The sequence below is a fragment of the Physeter macrocephalus genome, chromosome 19 (genome assembly GCF_002837175.3).
Source record: "Physeter macrocephalus isolate SW-GA chromosome 19, ASM283717v5, whole genome shotgun sequence".
NCBI classification, from domain to species: Eukaryota; Metazoa; Chordata; class Mammalia; order Artiodactyla; family Physeteridae; genus Physeter; species Physeter macrocephalus.
Window position 1 is genome coordinate 34,610,622 of NC_041232.1, and position 9,145 is coordinate 34,619,766.

Here is a 9,145-nt window from a genome sequence, read left to right on the forward strand (position 1 = left end):
GCACTATGCAAGCAGCCACAGTCAACAGACATCTACCACGTCTACTGAAGCCAAATCAAGATTAAAATATCAGCAAGTTTTTGTCAGTTAACAGCAACATGTGTTGGAGAGGCTAAAAAAGAAGCATAAGGCATGTAAACTCTCTGCCGTCATGAGGTTTACAATCAAAATAACTAGAATCAAAATGCACTTTTGCTAAGTTGTCTATTGAGTTTCTGCTATGAGCTGAATGTTTGTGTCCCCTCAAAGCTCACATATTGAAACCCTAATCCCCAGTGTGATGGTATTTGAAGGTGAGGCCTTTGGGAAGTAATTAGGTCATGAGCATAGAGCCCTCATGAATGGGATTAGGGCCCTCATAAGGAGAAACACAGAAGAGATCATCCCTTGCTCTGCGTGAGGACACAGCAAGCAGGAATCCATCTGCAAACCAGGAAGAGAGCCCTCACCAGACATTGAATCAGCCAGCACCTTGATCTTGGACTCCCCAGCCTTCAGAATTCGGAGAAATAAATGTCTGATGTTTAAGTCACACAGTTTACTACAGTATTCCCTTACAGCAGCCTGAGCTAAGACAGTTCCTTAAGTCAGATCCCCTCTACTCCTCCACTGCTGCTTTCATTCAGAAAATACTGGCGGGTGCATACAACTGCCAAAAATGTTTTTTTTTGAAATCTCCAACAAATATCTCAGATAAAGAAGATGAGTGCAGCAGGTAAGTCATTGCCACTCACAAGGATAACTGCTGTGCTGTTATCTAAGACAGCAAGCATGAATGTGAGCTATGGCAGCTTTGCAAACTGCTTTTTTAAAAATTGGAGTATAGTTGATTTACAATGTTGTGCTAGTTTCAGGTGTACAGCAAAGTAATTCAGTTATTCATATACATATGAAACTCCTTTTAAAAATAACTATGCTGGACTTCCCTGGTGGCATAGTGGTTAAGAATCTGCCTGCCAATGCAGCAGACACGGGTTCGATCCCTGGTCCGGGAAGGTCCCACATGCCGCGGAGCAACTAAACCCGTGCGCCACAACTACTGAGCCTGTGCTCTAGAGCCCGTGAGCCACAACTACTGAGCCTGCGCTCTAGAGCCTGCAAGCCACAACTACTGAAGCCCGCGTGGCTAGAGCCCGTGCTCCGCAACAAGAGAAGCCACTGCAATGAGAAGCCCACAGGCAGCAACGAATACCCAACACAGCTAAAAATAAATAAAATTTTAAAAAATAATAAAAATGAAAATAAAAATCACTGTGCTTACCTTAAAAATAAAAAAGTAGGAGGATAATGTTGAGAACCATTGGTCTAATGCATTGGTTTCATATCAATTAGTCCTGACAAAGTGCAGAGAAGTCTGTAGGGAGAGTTTAAACTCTGTTTTAAGTCGTGGTATGTGTAGCCTCGATCCCAAAGTCATTTGAATGAAGAGTTGTTTTTAGCTGATGGTTTTGAAGTTCCAGAAATGGGTGTATCTGAATGGATGTGAAGTGTTTACAGTAGTTTAGTTCACCCTGTGCTTGAGAATATTAGCCCAAGAGATTCTAATTCGTATCATATTCACCACAGATAATCAATGGCAGTGTTCCCATGTGATCTGAACCAAAATGGTTTTAAAGAGTGTTAGAATGTTCTTTTAAAATGGGAAAGTTATCTATTACTGTTGGAGAGATTTTTGCATTTTCAAGTTTCTGCTATTCTAATTAAATGGCATTGTGTGAAAGAAAAAATCACTATGCTTACAAAGACTGTACTTGGCCTGCAGAATTTACATTCTCTTAACACAGATTTTATCTAGGCTATTCTGTCTTCCTATCCCACAGTAAAGTTAACAGAAAAGATATCTCTTTCTGTTACAAGTATCATAAAACACACACACACACACACACACACACACACACACACACACACACTCCTCATTTACATTGTTCTCATATCACACAGCAGATTCTGCCCAGATGAACAATTAAATTAGAATACATAGAGGAGGCAGCAATTAAAAGTCACTATACTTGCAACTTGATTTCTTTTAGATTTGCCCCAAGATTCTGTGTGGCATGAACACATATCCTAAAGAAAACTTTTCTGCCTGCTATTTCCTTGCTTTCATTAGCTTTTTTTGTTTGTTTGTTTTTTGTTTTGTTTTGACCTTTTAATTTTTTATATTTTATTGTGGTATAGTTGATGTACTCAATGGCTTTTAAAAAAAATATTTATTTATTTTGTTGCGCCGTGTCTTAGTTGCAGCTTGCTGGCTCCTTAGTTGTGGCTCGCCAGCTCCTCAGTTGCAGCATGTGGGCTCCTTAGTTGTGATGTGCAAACACTTAGTTGCAGCATGCATGTGGGATCTAGTTCCCTGACCAGGGATTGAACCCGGGCCCCCTGCATTGGGAGCGTGCAGTCTTATCCACTGTGCCACCAGGGAAGTCCCTCAATGTCTTTTATGCAAGCCACATCACTCTGACATAAAAACATGCAAGAGGCCAGATACAGAGAAATCTATAATGCTTAAAAGAAGTCACTAAAATTGTGCCTGGTACTGACCTATGATGACAGACGTATAGTGGTTACCTTTAGAGGAAGGTATTGACCAGGTAGTTGCAGGAGAGAGCCTTCTGGAAATGTACTACCCCTTAACCTGGGTGATGGTTACATGCATCTATACGTAGGTAAAAATTTTTGAGCTGGGGCTTCCCTGGTGGCACAGTGGTTGAGAGTCCACCTGCCGATGCAGGGGACACGGGTTCGTGCCCCGGTCCGGGAAGATCCCACATGCCGCGGAGCGGCTGGGCCCGTGAGCCATGGCCGCTGAGCCTGCGCGTCCGGAGCCTGTGCTCCGCAACAGGAGAGGCCACAACAGTGAGAGGCCCGTGTACAGCAAAAAAAAAAAAAATTATCGAGCTGTAAACTTAAGATTTTGTGTACTTTATTGACTTATACCTCAGTAAACTCTTTTATTTCTACCTCTGAAACATATTCATATCCTACTCAAAATCAGGTAAAGCAGTAACACATTATAGGACTTCCCTGGCAGTCCAGTGGTTAGGACTCTGTGCTTCCACTGCAGGGGGCCCGGGTTCATCCCTGGTTGGGGAACTAAGATCCCACATGTCGCATGGGGTGGCCAAAATAAATAAATAAATAACACATTACAGTAGAAAGTGATAACTTATAAATCAATAAGAACTAATAAAATTATTATATTTTTAAGTCATGAGATCCCTTCAGGCATGCATATAACTGTTAAATGTACACCACACGGCCGTGAATATGAATTATCCATAAACCAAGGCTATTTGTTGGCAGTAGTTGAATCTGAAAGACCAACGGTAAAAAAAAATTATTATTTCCTGAAGCCTACCTCCTTTCAGTTGTATAAACACAATGAGCACAAGTGGACCGTGGCCACCCTGTTGAACCCCAGACTTCCCTCACCTGTAAAATCACCTATAACTGGCTCCAGGAACCTAAGACCCATGGACAGTGATGCTGCGGCCACTGAAAACTATTGCAGTTTCTCAGTCCCATTCAGGGCCTGAATACTGAATTCAGTAGAAGAACACACCATGAGAAATATCCATCACAGCCACCAAAAAGAGAGTTTAGCATGGAAGAGACTATTCTGACTTCTCACCACCCCCTTGTTCACAGAACAGAAGAAAATATAGATATCTTGACCCAGCTTCCCAGTGCCCGGTTCTCTCCATTCCTACCACTATAAACCTGGAAAGAAGAATTTCTTTAAAGTTGGTCCACTGCTGTGAAAAAAATCATGGCCCTTTGACAGCAGAACTCACCCCCATAGGCTAACCTAGGCAATATTAATTCAATCTAAATAAAATCTGATTTTTTTTTTTTGGCCATGCCATGCAGCTTGCAGGATCTTAACCCAGGCCCAGCAGTGAAAGTGCCAAATCCTAATCCCTGGACCACCAGGGAATTCCCTAAAATCTGAAATTTTAAGAGACACTGTATTAGGTTTCTAGAGCTCCAGGAACAAAGTACCACAAACTAGGGGACTTAAACAACAGCAAGTTATTGTCTCACACTTATAGGGGCCAGAAGTCCAAATCAAGGTTTCAACAGGGCTCATTCCTTCTTTGAAGACAGAGGGAGAATCTTTTCCAGGCCTCTCCCTGAGCTTCTGGTGATTTGCCAGCAATCTTGGGCATTCCTTGGCTTGCAGACATGTCACCCGGATCTTTGTCTTCATATCCACATTATGCTCCCCCTGTGTGTGTGTCTGTGTCCAAATTTCCCCTTTTTATAAGGAAACTGATCATACTGGATTAGGGGCCACCCTGCACCTGTATAACCTCATCTTAACTAATTACACCTGAAATGACCCTATTCCCAAATAAGGTTACATTCTGGGGTTTAGGACTTCAACGTAGACATTTTTAAGGGCTACAATTCAGCCCATAGCAGACTCATACCCTGTTAGATCTTCTTTTCATCCTCCACTCCACCCGAGGCTCAGCTCAGGCCCTCTTCATCCTTCACCTGGGCTCCTGCAGTGCACGCTTAACTACCTGTAGACCCAGTTCCCTCCATGACATCCTCCACACAACCCCCTGAATGCTGCTCAAATTCAAATCTAGTCACAGTGCCACTCTGGTTAAGGCCCTTCAAAGGCTCCCTTTGCTCATAGGACAAAGAATGTACCGATCCATTTATCCATCCATCTCTAGCCCAGCAGAGTCAAATAGGGATATAATGCAGCCCACAAATGGGAGCCACTTATGTAACTTTAAATGCTCCAGTAGTGACATTTAGAAAAGTAAGATGAAACAAGTGAAATTAATTTTAAATATATATTTAACCCAATTGTCCAAAACATCATCATTTCAACATGTAATTGATGTGAAAAAATTATTAATAAGATTTACATTTGTTTCTATTAACTCTTCAAACTCCAAAATGTACTTTACACTTATAGCACATCTCAATTCAGACTAACCACATTTCAAGGACTCAACAGCCACATGAGGCTAGGGAGCTACCATATTGGACAGTGTAGATCTAGCCCTTACTCATCTCAACCATAGGACTCCTTCCATCCTACCCACTAAGTAGGCATCACCAATTTATTAGAGTTTCATAAGCCCAGCAGTTAGTTTTCTAGCTCTTTGCTTTTTTTTTTTTTTTTTTTTTTTTTGCAGTACGCGGGCCTCTCACTGTTGTGGCCTCTCCCGTTGTGGAGCACAGGCTCCGGACGCACAGGCTCAGTGGCCATGGCTCACGGGCCCAGCCGCTCCGTGGCATGTGGGATCTTCCCAGACCGGGGCACGAACCCGTGTCCCCTGCATCGGCAGGCGGATTCTCAACCACTGCACCACCAGGGATGCCCCTGCTCTTTGTTTTTTTAAGTGCGTTTCCCCTGACAGAATGCTCTCCTCGTCCCTCAAGTATCTCCTCTTCTTTGGAAACTTCCCTGAGAACACTTTCTTCCTAACTTTAGCAAATTTGATTATTCCCTCTTTTGTACCAACTCTGGGATCACCATAAACTTAAGCCCTATTAAAGCACTTTCGATATTTGAATTTCAATATTTGTTTTCCTTTCTGTTCTCCGTAAATAAAAATTTGAGCTTACTGGAGCCAATGTTCATATTTTTTTCATATATGTATCCCCAGAACTGTCTGAGGGCCTGGAAAATAATAGGTGCTTAACGAATGATTCTACCTGAATGAAGAGAAAGCCAGCTGCATGCAGATTGCAAATTCAAGTGTCATTTACTGATTACCTTACAATGTGTTTGACACTGCATGTATTTTCTCTCGTTTAATCAATATTTATTAAGATTCATATAGCTAATCCTGGGAACAGTAGATTCCCAAGTATTGGCTCTTATTTAATGCCATATTAAAATCAGCATAGGGATTTCCCTATGGTGGCGCAGTGGTTAAGAATCCACCTGCCAGTGCAGGGGACACAGTTTTGATCCCTGGTCCGGGAAGATCCCACATGGCGTGGAGCAACTAAGCCCGTGCACCACAACTACTGAGCCCGCATGCCACAACTACTGAAGCCCGCGCGCCTAGAGCCCAAGCTCTGCAACAAGAGAAGCCACCACAATGAGAAGCCTGTGCACCGCAACAAAAGAGTAGCCCCAGCTCGCTGCAACTAGAGAAAGCCCGTGCAGCAACGAAGACCCAACACCACCAAAAATAAATAAATAAATAAATAAATAAATAAATTTATTTAAAAAATAAAATAAAATCAGCATAGCCAGATCAAGAATAGAAAATACAGGGACTTCCCTTGTGGTCCAGTGGTTAAGACTCCGAGTTCCCAGTGCAAGGGACACAGGTTCGAACTAAGATCCCACATGCCACACAGTGTGGCCAAAAAAAAAAAAGAATAGAAAATACATTCAACAAATATTTTATTAATATTCACTATGTGCCAGACACTGTTAAAAGTTTTGAAGATGGATGCATTAAAAAAAAACAAACAGACAAGGCTCATGTTTTTGTGGAGCTTATATCCTAGAGATCCACAACAATAATCATGCCTCCTGTGTCTTTGGTGATTAAGTGCTACCACTTGGCCTCTCATGCCCCAGGATCCAATTATCCCCAATGCATTTAAGGATTCCAGTTCAGTAGCAGCAGGTTCCACTGCAACTTCTGACCTAAAGAGAAGAATGACCACTGAGTACTTTAAGTATGCTGGGACTCCGCTTACAAATTTGTTTCTCATAACCATGGTGAAAGAGTGTCATCTGGAACCCTCACTTGGGGAAAATAAACATGATAAATCCACTCTAATATTTCAGTCTCCTTCAGTCTTTGGATATCCTTCTCTACAGCATGCCAAGGCAGTCCTGGCATTCCAACTTTATTTTGTGGAGGCTACCTTTTGGTCCATGTTTTAGCCAACCAACCAGACAAACTTTTAGAGACCATTCTAACCCCTTTGGCTTCAACATTGACTCCAGAATCTATACTTAGTGGACCCATAACAATAAATTCAGCCTGATCAAACTTTATGTTGCTTCCACCATTATCCTACAACTTTAATATCCATTCCTAACACATATTCTCTGGATTTCTGTCAGTATAAATTAGAACCATCATTCAGGAGGATCAGCAGTTTCTTTCCAGACTACTACCTCAGGGGAGATCATTATAGGTTCTTGGAGCAAAGCAAGGTTAACCTCCTCAGACAGGGGTGGAAGGGCTACTTCTACTGTCAAAGGAAATTCAGCAGAATTTAATCATTCAAGAACCTCAGCTTCGGGACTTCCCTGGTAGCGCAGTAGTTAAGAATCCGCCTGACAATGCAGGGGATACGGGTTCGAGCCCTGGTCTGGGAAGATCCCGCATGCCGCAGAGCAACTAAGCCCGTGCGCCACAACTACTGAGCCCACGTGCTGCAGCTAGTGAAGCCCGCATGCCTAAAGCCCGTGCTCTGCAACAAGAGAAGCTACTGCAATGAGAAGTCTGTGCGCCACAACGAAGAGTATCCCCTGCTCGCCGCAACTAGAGAAAGCCCGTGTGCAGCAACGAAGACCCAACGCAGCCAGAAATAAATGAATAGATTTAAAAAAAAAAAAAAAACCTCAGCTTCATCAGGCTCTCCCCATATGTCCCATTCCTTCCCAATCAATGTCTTCACTTTAACAGGAGACACCCTGCAAGGTTGAGAATTCAACTAGAATTATAATTCAGCCACTTCCAGGATGATACTCTCAGCTTGACTTTTAGAAATCTCAGCTCTGAAGCTACGGGAGATAAGGGTTTCTTTCAGGGTAGAAATAGAAACGTTGAGCTCATTTATGCAGCTGAGAATTTGAAGCCCTGAGCTCATTTTTTTTTTCTTTCCCCACTTTCTCCAGTGCAGTTAAGAACAACAGTCAATCTCATTGTACTCATCAGTTTGACAACATTTTAAAGTTTCAAGCTCATGGTCACCCATAACCTTACCTCCTACAACTATTTGGAGTATCCAGTGGTGATATTTTGTGTATCTCTACTGCTGCTTTATGCCATGGACTACCAGTGCCCACGAAATAGTCATTCGTTCCTTTAAATCCAATCATATTAGATTGCTGATTCCAGAAAACCCAGAGCCAGTTCAGAAAACTCATCCTTAAGATTCAGTTCCTCTAGAACTACTCTCGGTACCAAAATCTGTATCAATTAAGGAAAACAAAACCAGTTTTACTGTTTTCCTTAACTGATACAGATTTTGGTACCGAAAGTAGTTCTAGATGTTCTAATATAATTTATATTAGAGACAGAGACAGAGAGACAGAGATTTCAAGGAATGGGCTTACAGGATGGTGTGGGCTGGCAAATATGAAATCCATAGTGGAGGCTGGAACTCTCAGGCAGGAGCTGACGCTGCTATCTTGAGACAGACTTTCTTCTTCCTCACAGAAACCTGTTTTGTTCTTAAGGCTCTCAACTGATTGAATGAGGTCCATCCACATTATCCACACCAAGGATAATCTCCTTTACTTAAAGTCAACTAATTGGATATGTCAACCACATTTACAAAATACCTTCACAGAGAGACTTAGTGTTTGATTGGATAACTGGCTACTGTAGCCTAGCCATGTTGACACATAAAACTAACCAGCACAATCTCTAATGGTGACTTCTTCTCACTGAGTCACAATAAGACATTTTAAGTTGTGTCTAAATTGTATTCTTTGTTCCCAGTCCTTCCAAAATCATGAAGAAACTATCATTTAAATTTAATTTACATTGGTAGTATTTATTCATGGTTACACACTACTTACAGAGTCAAAATTTCATATATAACAGCTCTACCACCAGGAAAAAAACCCTTAGTGGTTTGTGGATAAGATTTTTTAAACATTTATTTATAGCCAAGAATTGCCAGAAATAACAGCCAAATTAATAATTAAATAGAAGGCTTTTATTGCAAAAGGAACAGAGCTAAAATAAATAGGGATCATCTGAAATTTTTCAGTATACAAATTCATAGAGCTTTAATTTAACCGAACAGTTATTACAATAATAACTAACAACCTGACATCTTCCAAGTCCCCTGGTGCTCCTGGCCTCTAAATCTGAGAAAGCTGACAGGGGTAGCCTAGCAATTCAGCCTGCGTGGGAGGAAATAAGAGAGAAATCGATGAAAAATTATGGGAAAACATGGGGGCAGGTGGGAA